The following is a 22,388-nucleotide window of genomic DNA, read 5'->3' on the forward strand; positions in this document are numbered from 1 at the left end:
ACCAACAGGGCAATAGAACTTTTGCTCTAAGGAAGGGTCTTACATGGGGAAGGATTGGAGGTCTGAAGTTAAGACAAACCAGAAGGAAAACAAAGGAATGTGAAGGAATGGATCTTGTTGAAATTGGAAGGGTGGGTAGAATTTAAAACTGGCAAGGAGGAACTTACTGACATGAGAGCACATATTCATGTCTTGTGTTTAACTGCTTACTCAGAGCAATTGGAACTAGTGATATGACTTTGTTGGGATGGTTCCTCAATTGTGTACGTAATCATGGCCTGCTGTAAATGAGATGATATGCTAAAATTGACACAGTAAACATTGAAGAAAGATTCAGAAGCCTAAATAAATTATGGGGATGTTTGAATATCTGTTATATTAAAGTGAAGAATGCATCCTACCTCCACTAAGGCAATAAGAGATGCACTGGTGAGAGTGCCTTGATTTTAGATCATGTCAATGTTTGATATAATATGTAGGGTGGAATTGACTTTAAAAAATGCCACCATGGATCTAGATTCCTTGGTATTAATGGACATGATATATTTTTTTAAGTTGGCAGAGGCCATATTATGGCACTTCAGGATTATACTTATAATATCGGATAACAGATCTGGAGTGGCAAACAGAGTACCTTAATCCTTAGAATTTCCATGGGCAAAATAGTATGGTAGATTAAAAATAGATCCAGATTCTTTGACACCCCTCCCACAGAGAGGTAGAATCCAAACCTTCTTCCCTTCTATCTGAGGGGCCTTTGTGACTTCTTTGACCAATAGAATATGGTAGATGTCTCCCTGTGACAGTTTCCAGGTCCAGGCATTAAGAGACTAAGAACTTCTATATTCTCCTATCTCTTGAAAGATTACTGTAGAAATGTGGGTTTGGAGAAAACTCTGATATGAGAAGTTCAAATCACGTAGGAGGTTAAGAATGAGATGGCTACGTGAAGAGAGACAGACACAAAGACAGATAGAGAAGCCAGTGATCCATAATTACTAGAAATGTGAGTTAAAAAACATCATGGCTATAAATTTATTAGGCTGAGGTGATACGTGAATCAGAGACAGATCAACACGCTGAGACTTTCGGACTTTCCGATCCACAATATTGTGAGCAAACGTAAAACATTTGTTTTAAGCCAATATGTTTTAGACTTATTTGTTAAACAGAAATAGAGAATTAGAACATATGAGTGAACAAGTCTAGTTTAATTTAATGGAACTTTATGGTTGTGTTTTACCATAATTATATTTATTTTCCTGAAAATACTAACAAGTAAGAAGAAGAAGCAAAAGATGTCAGATGCTGCAATGGAAAATTCTGGTCCTTTGCTTAATTTCTAGGTCTAAGACAGTTCACAGACTAAAGAGGAAATTTTATCTTTTAAGGAATCTCTCTACAGTATCACCTCAATTATATGAAATAAGTATATCTCCAATATTTTCTTTTTTTATTCAATATTTTCTTAAATTGCATGTAAGCATTTACCAATGAACTATGCATTAAAGAAAGAAAAATTCTAAAACCTTGTGTATGCTACTGAGTATAGGACCTGAAGAACCAGTTTTATTTATTAGATTATGCAGTAATTTGTTAGTTTACAGAGCTATAGAGGACTCTGTAGTGGTCCCAAGCTTCAGTGAACCTTTTCTGCCTCTGAAAATACATGGCCCAGCATATCTGCTGGTGGTGGAAACATCCATGGTGAGAATGGATGCTGTGTGAAGTCTCTGGGAAGATTCAAGAGGTGATTTTAAGATTAGACTTTTAGGATTCTCAAGCAACTGTGCATTCTATGGCAGGGAACTACTCATTGTCTGAAAAGCAGCTTCTAGAATGCTATTGGAAGCTAATAGACAATGAGCATCTGACCATGAAACATCAAATGATTACGCAGTGGCATCTGCTCATTATGAATTGAGTGTTTCAGATCTACTAAATAATAAATGTTGAAAGGACACAAAGTTTAAATGATACATTTAATATCAATTCAGCAAACATCATATGATAGAAATGGAACATTCAGGGTAAGGCCGAACAATGTCCAGAAGGCACAATTTATAAGTACAGGTATTTAGACTTCATGTTACATGTGTTTCTTATAACACCTTTCCTTCAACACATACCTACTCTCTTGTAGATACTCCTTATGATTTGCTTATAGAGGAAGAGATAATCTTCCTTGGTTCATAAATGTAGCAAAATATAATATGTTTATGGAAGCTTACATGAACTATTGATACTGTACAGACCTGGTCACAGGTGCCTTGGGAAATGATGATAAAAGAATAATCCTTTTCTGGTAAATGTGAGAGGAGTTAACCTAGCTATTAACTTCACACAAGGGCAATTGACTTCAAATGAACATACACACTTCTAGACAATAGCTAAAGATTTAACTGATTGGACAGGGGCTAGACATAATTGAGAATTAAATATTGAAAACAAATCAATCTGGAAAAGGAGCAAGTGAATTTGCTTACAGGAGTGAGCACGAAGCATATGAATTTTGGTTTGTCATATTATTGCCCACAAAAGAGCATCAATAAATTGCAAAGAAGACATTTAATAAAGAGTGGGCAGAAAGGGTCATTTTCAGCTGACTTCTCTCCTAAGAGCTCAGTGTTTAACAAAAGATTGCAAGATGGAATGGAAGTAGTAGCAAAAAGAGAGGATATACATGGGGAATAAGAACTTGCTTATTTCTCACCTGCTAGGACCTTGGTGCCAAGTTCAAGATGCAGATGTCTTTTATTTAGAGATCCAACAATTTGCCTTTATAGGAATTTACATATACTCCAGACCAAAATGAGTTTTCCCTGCTACCATTGCCTCCACCAACACTACAATGTGAGTATTTACAACATGCCTGATTCATCAGCAAGAGACCCTGTTACATATCACATCACATTCAGAAGCCACATTTAAAGCAATTTAAATATGGGATGGTGATGTAGTCTGTTAAAGATTAAATTAAATCTCCAGCTTTGGGAAACACCCTGCAAAGTTAGGGAGCTTTTATTTGGGTTTAAATATATGTCCTATAACAATAGCCAATATGAGATCCTATGCTCTTCTTTCCCCCAAATCTAGAGGACTTAGAATTAGTCCTCTAGACTATGGAGTGAAGGTAGTATTGGCTCCTCTTGTGTCCTTTTCACAAGCCACCCACTTGTGAAGTATGTGTTCCTTGTCACTAGTAATATAGGCTCTGCCAAGTCTGAGTCCCTGGCTCCCTTTAGAGGAACACCAACTGGCTCATGTGGGCTTTTTCTGCCAATAGATTAAAGGTAAATAGAAAATTTATCATACTGGCTGGAGTTACTGATTCTAGTATCCTTGGAAAGCTAGAAATATGTCATGAACTCAAGAGATTCTCCAGAGTGTCTCTTAATGTTCTGTGCCTGGTGGTAACTGTGAATAGAGCATGCAGTAATGTTAGCCCAGCAAAGGCATGGCCATGAAGGGCTCAGACTTTCTAGGGAAGGAAAATCTTCTGCATTACAGCATGCAAGAATCTCACTCCACTGTAAGGATAGGCTGGGAGTCAGGAAATCTAAAATTAGAGATGTAAAAGGGAGCTGATAAATATTCATTATGACAACCTTTATTTTTTCCTGTCAAAGAAATACCTGAACACCACAAATAATATCTTACATTTTCCGTAGGTTAATAATCCATTTCATTTTCCCTGCTTACATGATACGATGGAAAGTAAGCATGCACTACAATTGTTTCATCTATAATGGACTATTCTGAAAAATCTGGAAAACTAATTTAATTGGAATTTTGAGTTATATTCATTTTTGCTAATGTTCTATAGAAATTACATGTAACACCAGAAGGCATAGATTATAATTGCTGTGTAGTTTTAGCATAGTGTATTTAGAAGAATGAACTTCAACATATGTTAAAAATGATCAGTAAAAAAAAATTTAAAAAAATGATCAGTAAGTTCTTATATTAAAATATGCTTTGAGCTAATTTACTTTGTTTTACAATTAATAGATTATTCACTTGTAATATATTTTCTTCTAGCATTTGCACTTTACATCAAATAGCATTTTTTGGTGTTTTTATAATGAACAAGGCACTTTATGCTATAATTTTCATATTTTAAATAAATAGTCCCTATACTTAATATATATAATTTTAAATATATCTCATATTATCATGTACTATTCTAAAAACTACCACTATCTTCAAACCGTATTGAATTACTGAATTATTGCAATATTGTTTAATATTTTCCACAGATATGCTGTCATTTTACTTTGAATTTTACTAGAACAAGTTGCTCATAAAAATCTTTTCTAGGAAATACTGTTGGATATACAATGAGCTTTCTGATTTTCCAGTTCACTGGCTTAATCCTTACTCCCTCCCTGTGGTTAAAAACATCAAAATCTTACTTTAGTAATACAAAGATACAGTGTCATAAATTATTAGTAAAATGATTCACTGCATTGTAGGTAAATTCTAATTGCATACTGGCAAACACTTGAAATTCTTTGGGTGTATATTGTTCTTTTGTTTCTCAAGGTGCATATGATTATCTTGTGGAAGAAATCTGTATGAGATTTTTTATAAATACACCAAGATTCTAGTTGAAATTAAGCCTATCTGTGACCTTAGATAAATTAACAAACATGCTATAATAAGAGTATCTGTTAGGCGCTGTCAGAAATATGTTGGAAAATCAAGACAATAATGTATAAAAATATTTTTATCATTATGTAAGAATATGTTTGAAAAAATAAATAACCCAGGTCTGCAAAACTCAGCAAATTCATCTGTCTGTTTTCATAGTATAAATAGGGAAACATTTTATATGTGGGAGAGTACAGGACTTGGAATAGGAAGAGCCTCAATTCACTTCAATGATCCTAGAGGATAAATGTCTTTAAATATCTGAACCTTGATTTCTTACTCAGATGCAAAATGTGTATGCAAAATCCACATTTGAAAGAGCACTAGTTGAGAAACTGTTTGAAAGATGCTATATAAATAGTTCTCTCATCTATGGGTAGACTTTTCTGTGGGCCTTGAATCTTATATAATATGAAATAAGAATACACATTATAAATAATATTGGACATACACATTAATATTTGCTTAGGATGAGGAGAAATCACAGTAAATTTTAAAGCAAATATATTGGAATTTTCCACAAATATCACAAAATCTAAAAAAAAGTACCGTTATGTTCTATAATTTACTACCTGACACCTCTATAATATTATTCCCTATGCATTATTTGGGTGAATACTTCTTGATCACCTCTTCCTATGAAAATAACTTGAAATATTTTCTATAGAGATAACATAAAGAAAATTCAGTCTTTTGAAAGATCTTTTCTCCTTTACTACAAACTTCTATCACTACCTACTTTAAACAACACTCAGAAAGTGAGCACAGTATCTGTGCTTAGACTTAGAATGCCAGGAAAGTTGTCACAGTGCCCCTAGAATAAGAACAGAAAGGAAGGTTCATAGATGTAGAACATAGTGAACAAAAGATATTGTAAGAAAAAAATTAAGTCGGAAACATCAGTGTGGGGTTATGTCTCTTATGTTTATCATTATATTCCTGGTTTGTAGCACAGTTCTCGACCCATAAAAGGTACTCAATAAATGATAGTTGAATAAATTAAAAAGTTCATGAATAAATATATCTGGAACTATTCCATTCTCATTCCTGGAAGCAATTTCTAAACGGTGAGTTCTAGCAATAAATTAACTGTAAGTAGACAGGACTGTAACTGTTTAAACATATCTCATGAAAATGAAGTCACAAGAACCTCCTCTCCTCTTGACCATATTATTATTCTTACAATACCTGCATCCACACTTATGCTAATGGATCACAGACTAAGTCTGATGGGGTTGGAGAGGCAGAGGAAGAAGAAATACCATCTTAATTCTAAAATTCTACAAAAACATTATAAAAAGCAAAGTAACCCTATGGCTGAAGCCCTTTGAGGGATCTATTCAATGAGGACCTGTGAAACTTTAACTTCATTTACTTCGTGGTAGATTCACCTCCGAATGTATGTTCTTATTTAAAAAATGTTGTTCTTCTCAAGTACAATGCCAAAAATATTTTTTATGTAGCTAAACAAGTAATAATATTTGGGAAATCCTGACCTTCTTTATTCACTTTTAGTAGATACTACTACCCTCATGTGTAGGCAATGACTGATGGCTTTCAGAATTAGTAACACGAGTCTAATAGACTGAGCACTGTGTTTACCCTAGTGAAAATTCTTCATGAATTCACCCAGTCGCAGCCAGCTCAGTTCTCCTTTCTTTCTTGTGTACTTTAGACCTGGATACATACTTATATATATTGGACTTATCTTGTGATGTTAGATGCCCTTCATCACCTGCAAAGCTTGTGTCCAGTTCATTTTTATAATTTCAATTCTAGCACATTCTTTGATCAAGTATATTAACAAATATTTGCGTAATTAATTAATGAAAGAATACACATGTAGGTGTGTAGATTTTCTCGCAGCATTAAAAACAGTGAGCCAGAATACTGCAGTAGCTTTATAACTGAACCTACTGCTCCCTTGTATCTACTTTTTCCACAGACTATTCATTTTCCATGCTGCATTTATTATATATGTAAGCCATATAATGTCACCACTTAATCTTTGCATTGGATGCTGTTCCATATCTACTCCATCTTGTAATAAGAGCCATATCCCTTTCTCTTAACTAGAGAAAGGTCCTGCAGAACTCCTGCCTCTCACTTTGAGATCATTTCTTTCCATCTTTACCTTGGTCAGTCCTTTCAAACTCACTGACTGTCTGACTTTCCTATAAACATAGCATGTGCGTTCCCTCATTAACTTGCTCTACCTTTTTTCAGGTTTATATAGATACTATATGAGCCTCACTGCTTTTTTATCTTCAGGATTTAGCAAGTATAACATTTTTTTTTTCCCATGAAGGCATTTCCTGATCATTGTATCAAAAGTATTTTCTCCTCAGAGTCATTTCACCTTATTCTCTTTTTGTTATGGTGTTTGTCTCTCTCTGAAACCACCTTGTCCATTTAATATTGTCAGATATCTTTCAACTTTGGAAATCAGCCCCTCAAATGCAGGGACCATTTCATGTTCACTTTGTGCATACTATGTTCCCATTGTTTAGAAGAGTGCCTCACACAGAATGCTTCCCAGTGAATATTTATCAAATGAATAAGTAAATGATTCACTAGCTAAATAGCCATGACATGCATAATTTATTTTCAGGTAGGATGTTATTCTGAGACAGATTGCACTTTAAATTCTAAATTTAATTTCTGCACTTGGATCTTATTATCTAAGATATGTTGCTAAAGAGTATAGAACTGAAAATCCTGTATTCTAAAATTGTACTGTGATATCATTTTAAATTTATCCAACTATTGTTTTTATAAAAACCATTGGATTTTTTCATCCTTTTATGTTATACAATTTATTTAAAGAGAACGGGGATATGAATGAGTTTAGGATTAAACGAGGCCAGAGTGCCATTTAATTGTTCCCACAGAAGGAATAACAGACCTTTTTTGTAGTAATATGAAGTCCCAAATTATTTTGCTGTCGCACAATTTAAAAAAAAATAAAAATAAAAATAATTGCTGAATCTATTACCCTATTTCATTCATCAGGTGTTACTAAAATTAAAGAATAAATTAAATAAATAATAAATAATTAACCTTAGAGTTATAACTAAATTACTTAAAAATATTAGGTGCATGCATACAGTAAAAATAATAAGATGCATTTGCCTTAAAAAAAACCTCATCAAGCATTAATGTGAATAATAAATTTTCCCCAATGTGAATAATAAATTTTCCCCACTTTTAAAGACACTTCTGTTGAGAACACATTTTTCAAAGACCAAGATCTATTTATATAAGAAGCAACATTTACAAAAGTATTCAGAGACTTAAATCAGTAAATATATCTCTAACATCCTCTTAAATCTTTTGTCATAGATCGAGGGCACTTAAATGCAAATTTTATATTTTTTTTTTTCTAAATTGTCAGTGAGCAGAGACACACTATAGGAATAAAAAAAAAGATGAGGGCTGTGAAGACCCACAAGATATTAGACATAGAATAATAATAATGATAAACTTCTACACAGAAATGTTATTTAAGTCTCTCCTCCTGTATTTTCATTAGTTTTCTAAAGAATAACATAAATTTGAATATATAGTAGTTTAAAATTCATTTTATTTTGTACTGCTTTTCTCTTTTCTTTAAAATGCTTATATTTAACTCATGTGTATTGAATACTACCCTTGTCTTGCTCAAAACACTGTTTTCTATTTAGTTTAGCACAAATTTATTAGGCTAGTCACTTACTTAGGTTTATAAATATGAATAAATTGTCCTTCCTGGCCTCAAAGATTTACAAAAACCATGAAGAGCCAGACATATTAAAATATCATACATGAGGCTTGGATTAGGACTTCAGAAGAATAACACATAATCCAACTATTCATGTTTTGGGTGGAGAGTGATTGGTGTTAGGTTGTTTTATCAGGGGTTGTTTACTAAAGGCATGAAAGCCATGGTCTCTTAAAGGATTGGGATAAGTGGATCACTGATAACTAGGGATAGAAACACCTCTCATTCATATGCACATATACCAGAGAGTGAGGAACACAAAGATGCTGTTGTAAGTGGAAAGACACAGATGCAAAATAAGTGTCTACTTAGAAAGACAGACAATTTGATATCTTATAACCAAAACATAATTTTAGGAAGTGGGCAAGGGCCATTTTAGGCTTTTTTTTTTTGTATGCCATTCTTGAGATGTTAAGATGGATTGTGGCTAATCACATTTACATTTTTTATAGATTGTTCTAGTAACACTAAGGAAGGTGAGCAATATATAAACTTAAAGAAAAGGACTGGTTAGGAAAGTCTTAAAGGGCATGGGAGCATATAAGAAGCTGGAGACTCAAACATTATCATTTAATCCTCATAATACCCCACTTGAAATTTAAAAAAAAAGTTCCCCCCTTTTACATTTAGATACAGAGAGATTTCATTGTTTTATCTGATTCAGTTATCCTAGGAATACACGCAAAATTGCCAATCCAATATATTTTTCCAGGGAGTTATAATAGTACTTTTTCAGCAACGAATACACATGCTCAACAATGACTGATTCCAGATTTTCTATTTGGGACAATACTAATTTCCTGTGGTCGAGAATTGCTAAACTGTCTTTGAGAACCCACTGCTTCAGGAGACTCAAATCATAGGTTGCAAATGGTCTGCTAGAGATTGTTCCAGATCACCCATCTTAAGAAATGACAGTACCCTGCTTCTTAGTGTTTACTGTATATTGAATTAATAATGGAATGCTTATTGGGCCTTTCATTCTTACGCTTACTCCCTTTGAAATAATTCTTTGCAAGGACACTTTTTTTCTAAACATGGAAGTGTTCTTGTCTTAACTCCATGCAAGTAGAGAACACTAAGTCACAACTTTAAGGACAAGGGAAAAAAATAAACTTAACTTTCAAGCTTTCCAGAGTAAAATGTTCTGATCTTTCTCTTCTCTCAACAAACCACTTCTGCCTCCATCACAAACTTTTCAAATCACTATTTTGATCACACCAACAGAAAGCTCCATGCTTACATATGCTCATGCTCTCCTTATCTGACTATATAGTGATAAGTTTAGGAACCATGTCAGGGGTGAAAGTTTAGAAGACCACATAACAATCTAGTATTTCTTTTTAGTTGAGAAAAATCAATAATTCTGTGTATTTATCCATTTTTGGCAGAGAAAAGATTTAAAAACTCAAAAGGGCATTAAGATACTTAATTATTTTAATTTAAATGCATTTTGCCACATCCTGATGACTCATGAAAAAAATGTACATGTAAAACTAGTTATACATATGTATTGTGGCTGCTGTTTATTTATGTACTATGATCTATTTGTTTTAGGCTTTGCTTAGTTTTGGAGACTTTCCTTGTTCAACTGTTATATAATTCATTTCAAATCACACTCAAGGAGAGTGATGATTAAATCTATGCCAGGAGTCGGAAAAGATTTAGAATCTCTGTGAAGATTAGAAATTAGAAATAGAACATATAGATCCTGTTTGGAACATTAACTTTATCTAATTATACTTCTCTTAGAATATGGTTCAATTTCAACTTTCACTTTTTTTTTCTACTCTAGAGAAATCAATTCATGATTTCTTCTAGCAATTCTATGAATAAAGATAAGCTACAAGATTATTTCTCCTTTCATACTTTAAAAAATAAAGGTATGTATTTGTTCCATTTAATCACTTTACCTTTTGCATTTATAGAGCAAATCTAGCCAGTCTTATATGTAATTTAAAGACCCACTAATGAAATAAAGGACCATTAATTAAAAAAAAAAAAAAAAAAAAGGAAAGGGAGAGGGTATTACAGGACTAAAAATATGAAGAGATAGGAAAATCAAGAGCATATTGACCTTCATGGAATACTATTTAGGTTCTTGGATATGTTTCCATACAAATTTCCACATAGTTTTATTCCCCATGCTATCTTTAGAAGCTTTCTCTTGGATTAAAAGAGCTTTTAAAAAAATATCTGAACATATTTTATAATTACATATTTTTCAAATTTTGAAAGATAGTAGGTTTTAAATTTTTTAAAAAAATTTGGTCATCATTCACTTGTTTTTGATGGATTTCTCCCCCATGAAGTTACCATTAAAAGTCATTTACTTTTTAGTAAATGAGAGCTAAATCAGGATTTGGTAAACTTTTGCATAAAAAGCAAGATAATAAATAATCTAGGATTTGTGGACCATATATTTTCTGTTACAACCACTTAACTCTCTCTTTGTGCATTAAAGCAGCTGTAGACAATAAATAAATGGATTTTGTGTTTCAGTAAAATTTGATTTACATAAAAAGATGGCAGGCCAGATTTGGCTTGTAGGCCATAGACTGCCAAGCCCTTCCTTAAATTACTTCATTGTATATGCAGCAAAAACATACAAAACAGAAACAAAATATTGCTAATAAATTTAGTTGTACGGATAACTATCATTTGCTTGAGTCAAAGTACATTTGAGTTGGATTGATAAACACTATACTTATGCTCATTTTGTTCTTAATAGAAAAAGATAAATAGCACAAAAATAGTATGAAGGGTACAAGAACCTGAAATTGTTTTATCAGCTTTGTGAATTTGAAACCTTCTATTTACTATATAGCAAAACATCTTTAATTCTAGAAGCCATAAGGTTTTAAATTTCTTTTGAGTACACTTTTCACTTATGCCTAATAATATTTATCATTCTTATTTTTAAATTTCTAAAAAAATATAAAATTAAAATTCTAATTTTTGAGCTGACATAAAGTACATAAGAAAAATTAAGGTTTGGGTGCCTGGGTGGCTCTGCCTTTGGCTCAGGATGTGATCCCAGGGTCCTTCCTTCATTGAGCTCCCCATAGGGAGTCTGCCTCTCCCTTTGCCTATGTCTCTGCCTCTCTGTCTCTGTGTCTTTCATGAATAAATAAACAAAATCTTAAAAAAAAAGAAGAAAAATTAAGGTTTTAGAAGTTTCACTTTTGGTAAACTTTTTTGTGATATAAAACAGTGACAGGGTGCCTGGGTGGCTCAGTTGGTTAAGACATCTGACTAGATTTTGGCTCAGATCATGATCTCAGGGTTGTGAGATGGAGCCCTCATGTTGGGCTCTGACCTGGGCATGGAGTCTGCCTAAGATTCTCTCTCCCTCTCCCTCCACCCCTCCACTACTCCCTCTCTTAAAAACAAAAACAGAAACAAAAACAAAACAAAACAAAAAAACATTGTCTTCATACAATAATTGTTTAAATGTATCTGTAGCATAAGAATAGTAGTGTATCTGTTTTTTTTTTTTTTTGCTGCCTTAATAAATTACTGTGCATATTGTAGCTTAAATAAACACTCCTAATACTATCTCATGCTTCTGTAGGTCAGAAGTATAATTACAGCATAGCTCAAATACGTCCTCTGCCTGAACTCTCACAAGGTCAGAATCATGGTATTGACAGAACTGTGTTCCTTTCTGGAGACTCTGGGGAAGAATCTGCCACCAATGTCACTGAGTTGGCGGACTACATTTAAATTTAGATTTAGGCCCCTAGAAGCTGCTTGCATCCCTTCTCCTGCTTCCCTGGGTCCCCTTAGGCAGCAGCAGGAGGGATCCCCCTCACACTTTGAATATCTTCCTTCCCTGGCCCATTGATGTAATCCAGGATAAACTCCCTTTTTTGAAGCCCTTAACTTCAGTTATATCTGCAAACCCCGTTTTATCATGTAACATAAAGTGTGAACAGTTTCCAGGGATTAGAGGGTGGGTATCTTTGGCAAAGGATTCCGCCTTCTGCAGTTAGTGATCGGTTGAACACCAGTGTGTCTATGAATCAGTTTATGAAACAGATCATTTCTCTTAACTTCAAAGTGTCATTTACCATGTTCCTTTTCTCCAGCTTCAGAAATAACCATTATTCTGGATTTTGTGCTTACTATTTTTAACAAAAATGAATTTTATGTTTAATGAGTAGTGCACATTTTCAACTGTAGTAGATGATAGGGAGGGTGATTGTATAAATTTATACAACAGCAAAGCAGTATGTGTGTGTTTTCATTCATTATAGTGAATACTCACCAAAAATCAATATTTTGCTTAAAATGTTTAACAATCTATAAAGATGATGGATAGGACATGTGATTTATCTAAACATCATGGGAATTATGAACCCCTTTTTATATTGTTATTGTATTCACATTTTTTCTTCAGATAAATACCAAATTTTTATTAGCTTACTGACTCTTTTCTTCTTTCTCTCTAAAAATACTTTAGAATTCCTATCACATACATTCTTGATGTTCTTTCTCAGTTTACCATATGCTTTAACTTCCTTTAATGTCCATGCAGAACAAAAAAGTGAGCAGGATAGGAGAGATGGGAATGGAGTGGAAGAGCTGCACAGAGAAACATTCTCTGAGGATATTTCTTGAATAGATGTGATTTTAGAATTGTGTTAACATTTCACATGGTCAAACAGTAAATGAAAGGGAAGAGGGAAAACAAAAAAAATAGATTTAAAAAATAATTATTTCACTTCACATTCACAGAAATATTTTTATACTTTTTTTTTATACTTTTCTATATTAAGTTTATAGTTTTGTTTCAAATACTAAAAATTCAGCCTATTTCATCTTTTTTGTATCAGGAGGTATACAATTGCATGTTTTCCCATGAAGAGAGCTAGTTAGTTGCCTAACTTCATCTATGAAAGAAATGCTTCTTGCCCAATTGATTTGCCTGCGGCTGATTTTGAGCACTCTGTTCTTTCTACATTGCTCTATTGGTCTGTTGTTGTGACAATAATATGCCATTTTATTACTTTGCCTTTGAAGTACAGGCAATCCTTTGGTTCTGATTTGCATGGTTCTGATCTGCATGAATTTCAGTGAACTGTAAATTAAATAACACCAGTTCTCCAACCACACCATTCAAAATTTAGTTACCTGGGTTGGGTAAATTAATTGTGAATAATTGCATAAGTACAGACTTCACTGCTAGCTTTTCACTTCACTTACCACTAAGCACATTAAAGGTGCACATCATGATCAGAGACCAATCATCTCACTTCTTCAAAGTCTGTTGGTGATCAGTCACAGTAAATCTGTTTTTCAGGTTACACACAGCAAAGCATGTTTATTAATTGTGCTTCTCACTGTCTCATTGATATATGACATTTCATAAAAAATGTTTAAAGAAGCAGTTGTTTAATAAAAATGAAAGTGCAAAAAAAATGAAAGTGCAGTAAAGAAATGAAAATAGATAATGCTGGAAATGAACCAAATGTAGATGGAGTTATAGAAGAAATAACTGCCCATAAGAATATGGACACTGTTGCTGTTGGAGACACTGTAGATATACAACCAGAGGAACTTAGTGAATGTGAAATTATTAGCATCAGTGAGAAAAGTCATTTGATGAATAGGATGAAGATATTCCAGAGGAGGTGTCACCAGCCAGAATGTTCATATGAAAGAAACTCACAGAGTATTTCAAGGCCTTGGAAGTGAAAAGGATAAAATATAGGAAGCTGATCCAAACTTAAAAAGAAGTATAACAATCTTCAAAGCATAGAAAAGATGTTCACTCCATACCATGAGTTATATGACAGAAGAGGAAGTCAAACAATATTCAAACTATTCTTGATATTTTTTTACACCTATGCAAAACACTTTAACTCAATATATCTAATGCTTTATGTTACAGTGCAGTGAATATTAATTTCATCATTTTTATTCCTGTATATATTTTAACCAACACTTGAATTTAATATTTTAAGAAAAAGAAAAGTCTTAGAAAAATAGTAATTCTTCCTATTGATTGTTTAGACTGTTTTCATGATTATGGCCTGTTGCTAATGTATATGTGTGTGTGTGTGTGTGTGCATGTGTGTGTATGGTCCTTGCAGCACTGTGAAAAATGAGGGCTACCTGAATATTCTAATATTTGGTAGGACAAGTTCCTCACTTTCTAAAATAAGAATAACTAGTTTTTGTGATCTTTTATTTTTCCATTTGAATTTTAATTAGAGTTTTCAACTTTTTGAAAAACCCCACGGGATTCAAATTAGGATTGCATTAACTCTGTAGCTTAATTTAGGTAAAACAAACATCTTTATGATATTAAGTCATCTCATCCAAAAGAATTTAATATGTATCAAGTAATTCAGACCATCATCTGTATCCTTTACCATGAATCATTGAATCTAAGTTTCTATTGGTTGGAAGATATGCTCTTATTGGCAATTAAGAAAAAAAAAACACTGTTAATTAAATTATGACATAATGTTTTCATACCTCATTGATGATAAGACATTCCAGATTTGAGGATGTTATAAAATGGGAAAGTTTAGAACACATAGCATAATTTTTAGAGTTTTAAAGTTTTGTCCTTGGAGATATCGTAAGTTTTTAGTTCAACTAATTCTGTGATACTTTATAACATAGAATCTTGTGAATGGTATTTTGTGTTTGATAAGTTTTGTAGTTATTTATTGTTGATGTTGAAAAATAATATTATATTTTGGGTCTGATTTTGAATTTGGCAAATATGTGAAAGTCTCTTACTCTAATAGTTTGTATTTTGATTATATTGAGATTTTGTATATAGATTATATAGTCCCTAATTAACAACACCTTTATTTATTTTATCTAATTCTTATCTTCTTATCTCTTCATTATTCTCCTCTTCATAATGCTGACCAGAAGTGCCATGATTTATTAAACGTAATTTTGATATGAGTGATCTTTGCAATAACATTAGTGAGAGCTTTAGGCAGCCTGTTTAGAGAAGGAAAGTTGTCCAGATTTCTACTTGGTCCTAAGAGTATGTATTAGTAACAAATAGGAGCCAGTAAGACTAGAAAGTTATGAAAAAGTTTCCTTATAATTTTTAAAGAGTTTTTAATTTTTGTGTAGGATTTCTTCAGTAGGACCTTATTTCTTTATTAACTTGAATTAAGTGGCCCAGAAATTGTGATCTTAATTATAATTGTGATTTGTGCATTTTTTATTGTTCTGTATATTATCTTTTATTAATGTCCTTTGATTAAATATTAAATATTGAAAAGCAAAAATAAATAAATATTGAAAAGATGTAAAATTTGTTAAATGTTATTATATATTTAAATAGGATTTAACCCCAATTACAGAAGATTTGGGCTATGTGATATATCATATATACGATTGTTTTCTAGGGAAAAAAATAGAAAAATAAGCCAAAGGTGTATTAACAGTATTGTTAGATAATAAAAAGGTCATTATTCTAATTAAGGTCAATAGTACCTTAGATGATGATTTAGAATTTCATCACATAGCCTATAATAATAATAATAAAAATACAGATGAAGTGGAAGCTAATGTATTAATATAAAATATTATAAGTAATGTATTATGGAAAACATCCAAAACTTAAAAGGAAAAATAGAAATACTAGATTTCAGAAATTGCAAGAATTCTTTATATGTTAAATAATACACATGTAAACAATATGTAATTTCCCTTTGTATTAATATTTATAGTTCTAAAGAATGTGGGTAAAAATCTCTTAAATATCCACTCTTGTAAAGAGGTTATGTATATCATCATATATCTGCTTAGCAATGAAGCCACTAAGAATTATGATTACATTAAAATTAACTACATAGAAAATGTTGGTGAAAATACATATACCAAGATATCTGTACTCTGTGATCTGAATTATATAAAAATATGTATTAGCAAATCAGGTAATTATATTATTCAACATTTTTACTCTTTGGCAAATATATATTTTCTAATTTTTGCATTTTATTTAATGTATTTTCTATATTATATATTCTTGTATACTAAGAAAATCAATAAAGAGAAATATAAAAGAAAGATCTTTTTGGTCTCCCAATGTGCCCTTTACAATGCTCTTTAATTTATTAAATATAAGTTCTGAATGTTTTTCACTCTTCATTATCCGTATTATTCTCATTAATTCAGTCATCTCAGTTATTTTTTCTATTATTTTTATCATTGTTATTTTTGTTGTTGTTTTAAGTATACTGTTAAGAATACATGTTCCAAAGCCAGAAAAACAGTCTAGCTTTTTTAACCATCTAGACTTTCTAAAATGAGGGCATCCAAGATTAGTTAAAAAATGAAATTCACTGAATCTTCATTAAACTACATATTTTTGAGATATAAACTACCTGAATAATTCAGTGGTACATTTCTACAATGCTGAGACAGTATTTCTCAATTAAAAGAACCAAGACATATTAATATCTATCATAATCCCAACTGCTCTCATAAGCAATGGTGACCTGTTACATCTTAGTATAATCTGTATAATATAAATGAAAAATATGGTTATGATTAAAAAATACCTAACTTACTAAGTTTATTATTTCTTTAGATTTTGTTAATTTGTAAAGGTTGTTCTGGTCACATTTTTGTTTTTGTTGTTAAGATTTCATTTATTTATTTGTTTGAGAGAGGCAGGGGAGGAACAGAGGGAGAGGAACAAGCTGACTTCCTGCTGAGTGCAGACCCTGTAGCAAGTATTGATGCCACAACCCTAAGACCATGACCTGACCCAAAAGCAAAAGTCAGATGCTTAACCAACTGAGCCACTCAGGTGCCCCTGGTCACATTTTCATACTGTGATAAGATAGTGCTAGCAATTAGGGTAACTATCAACTAAAAGGAAATCATGAATTTACATTGTTATTCAAGTAAAAAAAAAATTAAAAAAAAATTTATTTTCACATTTTGAGTGGGCAATAAAATTGTTATTAAAATGATGGTTTTCAAAACAGACAAAAATAGACAAATATTGAGAGGAAAATATTTTTTAATTTAATTGATAGATTCACAAACATAGATTGTGACTATTTCAATCATTCAGTACAGATTAAAAACTATTTTTGCCAAAACTGTTTATTGGAGGCATAGTTTAATTTTCTAATTGTTGAATTTTCAAACTGGGAAATGAAAACTTTTGTTATAATCTCACATTTTTGCTTCATTTCTCTAACACCTACGGGTAAATTGCACTCTACTGTACATTCAATTATTTCTTTCACTTTCCCACCGAAGTATCCACTTTCCCTTCTTGTAATATTTGTTATTAAAGTGGGAAAAATCAAAGCTCTACTTAATCTTCTTTATTAGTATCAAGATATCTTTTTCAGTCTGGATAAATGATCTTCATACAAAACTATGATCTCCCCAAAAAACATTTACTGTGATTTTTATTTGGAGCATAATCAAAATTTAAAACAAGAGTAATCAAAGAGCTGAGTGAAGTAAGTCAGTCGGAGAAGGACAAACATATGTTCTCATTCATTTGGGGAATATAAATAATAGTGAAAGGGAATATAAGGGAAGGGAGAAGAAATGTGTGGGAAATATCAGAAAGGGAGACAGAACGTAAAGACTGCTAACTCTGGGAAACGAACTAGGGGTGGTAGAAGGGGAGGAGGGCGGGGGGTGGGAGTGAATGGGTGACGGACACTGGGTGTTATTCTGTATGTTAGTAAATTGAACACCAATAAAAAATAAATTAAAAAAAAAAGAGTAATCAAAGAAATCTAAACCCTTGATAAGATGATTTATTTTTGTATATTTTTATACATAATAATAATTTCATAAAGTGATCAATTTAACTCAATACATAGGCCCAGGTATTGTTAACTATATCTATTTTGTTGTATAAACTGAAATGCATTAAAATACAACTACTGAATGTATGAAATTACAGAAGCAAAACATAAATAATGTCCCATTTTTGGCATTAAACATATTCTCATTTTACCCTTTTTGTTATCTGAATCACAGAATACCTCTGAATTCTTTATTGTTAAATGTCTTCTAAATATACATTCCATTTTGAGCATATTTATTATATCTCTACTTGGTTTTAGATTAATAAAACAATGGATTCACATAAAGCCTTCAAAAACGTATTAGTGACAATTATATAGGATGTTTTTCTTATCATATCTTTGTCATTTTTATGAAGATGTAGGTGGATGGGGATTTTGATTATACTCACATATTTACTTAGGAATTAGTTGTTCAAGTACTCATTTTTTTTCATATAAATTCCACAAAATGAAAATGTGGAACAATTACTAAAAATTAATGGCATCCCAGTATCGTAACTGATTAGTGATGAGATTATGTTGCTTAAAATCTGTCAAATTTACATTCTCTTTATTATTAGTTAATAATCATTGATTACTGTTCACAGTTATGGTCAGTTCTTAAAGTGCAACTCAGATGCCAAAAGACATATCTACCTTGACATTTATTAGTTTAATATCTTGAATATTATAAGTCATGTTCAAGTATCCTGAACAATTAAATATTTTTGACCTATTGAGTTTAAACAGAAAATATAGCCAATACAATGAATTTAAAAATGAATGTTTTGGAAGACTGACTTAGGACATAACATAAATTATCTCTGCATATTTTGAATAACTTCCAAAAATGATTTCATATCACTACTAGCTTAATTGAGAAGGTTTCCATTTGCCTACAGAAACACTGAGTATACTAATAAAGTCTCATCTCATTCCATTCAGAATGATGAATAAGTCTAAAGACATAAAAAAAAATAATATATTAATCAGAGTCACAAGGTTTGTGATATTTCTAAATGGCTGAATCATTTATATATCTACCAAAGTTTTATGCCCTTCCAAGTATGGGTACACTAAGCATTTTTTTCATAAGTGTTTAACTATCTTCTCACATACTTCTCAAAATATGGAACTGATGGATGGCATTCCTGTCACTTTAAATTACACATATATCTTACAATTTGCTATAAAACTTTATCTTTAATAATTCAATAAGTAATTGATAAAACTTCCAAATAGTATTTAAGCCTTTCAATAATATTCCATTTTATTCAGTAAATATTTTATCATATTCTTAGTTTGTAATTATAGCTATATATATAATTATATAATTATGGCTATATATAACTATTGTTATAGTTACAACTACATATAATATATACTATATATGGTTATTCTTTAATATATAGTTATATATACATATACTTTACATGTGTCTCATAATCCAACCACTATGCCAACAAAGTCTCATAAAAACAGCAATATAAGGGGATCCCTTGGTGGCTTAGCCATCCTGCCTTCGGCCCAGGGCGTGATCCTGGAGTCCCGGGATGGAGTCCCACATCGGGCTCCCTGCATGGAGCTTGCTTCTCCCCCTGCCTGTGTCTCTGCCTCTCTCTCTCTGTATGTTCTCATGAATAAATAAAATTTAAAAAAAAAAAACCAGCAATATAAGAAAACACTATACAGTATTAAAATATTATGGCTTAGGAATGTCTATCTAAAGAAAACGACTTACAGTTGAATGTTAACTTTATCACAATGTTCATAGCATTGCATTGTAAGACAAAATACAATTAATTAAGCTAAAAGACATGCAATACTCTAGGAGAAGATGTTTTTATTTGTATATACTAAGTAAGACTAAGAGTGACAGAATATAAAATTAATAGATGTGTTAACGAGATAGGAGTTTATTTCTCCTTCACATACATTAAGTCCAAAAGTAATCAGTCCAGGACTGGCTTGGCTGATCATACCTCTATTTGGGACCGAACTCCTTCTACATTCCTTGTTGCTCTGACTTCCGTACTCACATGTGTCTCATAGTCCAGCCACCCTGCCAACATTTAAGTAGCAGGAAAGAAGATATGACAAAGAAGGGCCTACCTCTTCCCTTCGGCGACTATATCAAATACCCCAGTCTACATTTCCTTTTACAACTCATTAGGCAGAATTTAGTTTCATGGGCACAACTAGCTGACAGAATTACCATGGTTTTATCTACAGCTGGAAAGACCTATTGAGGGAAAGGCAGAAAAAAACATCAAATTTATTAGAAGAATTTGGTTTTTTAGCACATTGCTGGTCATTTGTCTTTCATACTTTATATATTATTTGCATGTGTGATATATTTTTCAAAAGATTTGCTATGAAGAAATTTGGTGTCTCTATAACTATTTTTTTTTTTTTAATTTATAATAGTCACATAGAGAGAGAGAGAGAGGCAGAGACATAGGCAGAGGGAGAAGCAGGCTCCATGCACCGGCAGCCTGACGTGGTATTTGATCCCGGGTCTCCAGGATTGCGCCCTGGGCCAAAGGCAGGCGCCAAACCTGCTGCGCCACCCAGGGATCCCCCTCTATAACTATTTTAAGCCCATGTTTTCATAAAAGAAATATTTTCTTGTGATTTCTTTTTTTTTCCTTTCTAGAAGATATTTACTTATAAATTCATTATAATCCATAGAAATAATGTAAATAATACAATATCTTTAAGTCAAATATTTGCTTTTACTAGAAACAAGTAGGACATTAACATGTAGATGGTAATAAGCCAAAGTAATCTTTTTGTCGCTGTTGTTAATTTTTATTTATTTAAGTAATCTCTACACCCAACATGGTGTTTGAACTCAGGACCTGGAGATCAGGAGTCCCATGTTCTTCCAACTGAGCCAACCAGGTATCTCAGTAATTTTTTTTCTTAAGTGGCATAATTTGAATAACCAATATATTAAGAGGTTGTTTGGTTATATCTAATGCCCAAATCACTTTAGTTTGTGGTTTAGGTCCCTCATTTATGTGGGATACCTTCCTTGTCCATTTTTTTTTTATGACAATGTTTTTTTTTTTTTTTAATTTCCAGAAAATGCTTATATATTTTCTAATGCTGGTGGCTGTATTTTTTTATCTGCCAATTGATCAATTCAATGAAACTATTGTTCTACAAATCATATTTTCTGCTATTGAAATCTACTACTCTTGCTCTTGTTTTGTTTCATCCAAAGTTGACAAACTTATTTAAATCAATCCTCATCCCTGCCCCAGGAAGCATTCACATCAGGCTGGGAAATTTAGCAATAATTTACTGAACATTCAACAGTACCAAAAATAATTTTTATATTGTATACCTTAAAATTGAGATGAAATATAATTTATTCTAATAACATAATAAAGAGATACTAAATGGACCCCCTCATTGGGAAATTCAATGCCTTACCCCATTTTTGACACCAAGTAAAACTCAAGTACCCTCAGAACCAAGAAGTGCCTATGCACTTATGCAAGTTTTGAGTCCTATCCATGTACAACATTCAAGCAGAGAATACATTTATGGTTTCAAAGAGTCCTGTATTCTCTTGCCAACTATACAACTACAGTCTAAGACTATTTGTGGATGTCCACAGACTCCAAGGAAAGGAGCTACATCAGAACTACAAGATTGGCTTTTAGAGTTGTCTGGACTTGAAAAAGATTACCCAATAAATAAAATTATTGGTAGGTTGTTATTTAAAACTTTAAAACTTAATTAAAAGACTTGATTGCAATTAGAAGCTTTCTTCAGCTGATGTCTGTCAGGGCACACCAAAGATTGGATGACTCACTGATTAATACTGACTTGAGGGCTTTAATGGGATAGAAGAATGTTGGGTAAATGCCCTTGTAGCTTTCAGGCAGCAGTTTTGTCTCTGACTGAAACTTGGGACTGAAGGTTCAGCCTGTGTTGTTCCTCTCACTTTCAGGGTGGTTGTGATCTCAATAACCATCAAAACGGTATTTCCTGTTTCTGAGAGACCTGCATTGATTAGTCAGGGTTCACAAGGAAGGAGAAATAGAAAAGGAGACAACGTAGAAGACAAAGAGGTAACTGGGGGGGCCCTCTCTTATCTTTGCTTTAGGCTTTTATACCTATAAAGATACAACGTATTTAATGGTGGAATTTTCAATTCA

At 32.2% G+C, this 22,388-nt stretch overlaps 1 long non-coding RNA gene across 7 annotated transcripts in view; it reads left to right on the forward strand.

Annotated features, from left to right (window-relative positions):
• The first annotated feature begins 815 nt into the window (after window positions 1-815).
• The window catches only part of LOC111091760, a 48,188-nt gene continuing 26,615 nt past the window's right edge, over window positions 816-22,388 (forward strand). For 2 of the 7 annotated variants that reach the window (XR_005376063.1, XR_005376064.1), the window contains exons 1-4: window positions 1,876-2,073; window positions 10,209-10,296; window positions 21,041-21,120; window positions 22,181-22,301. This is a non-coding gene — a long non-coding RNA (uncharacterized LOC111091760). Of the gene's footprint in view, window positions 1,007-1,875; window positions 2,074-10,208; window positions 10,297-21,040; window positions 21,121-22,180; window positions 22,302-22,388 lie in introns of those variants that run through there. The other 5 variants (XR_005376066.1, XR_005376067.1, XR_005376069.1 and 2 more) reach the window with 5 other exon arrangements.

The sequence above is a fragment of the Canis lupus genome, chromosome 22, assembly GCF_011100685.1.
Source record: "Canis lupus familiaris isolate Mischka breed German Shepherd chromosome 22, alternate assembly UU_Cfam_GSD_1.0, whole genome shotgun sequence".
NCBI classification, from domain to species: Eukaryota; Metazoa; Chordata; class Mammalia; order Carnivora; family Canidae; genus Canis; species Canis lupus.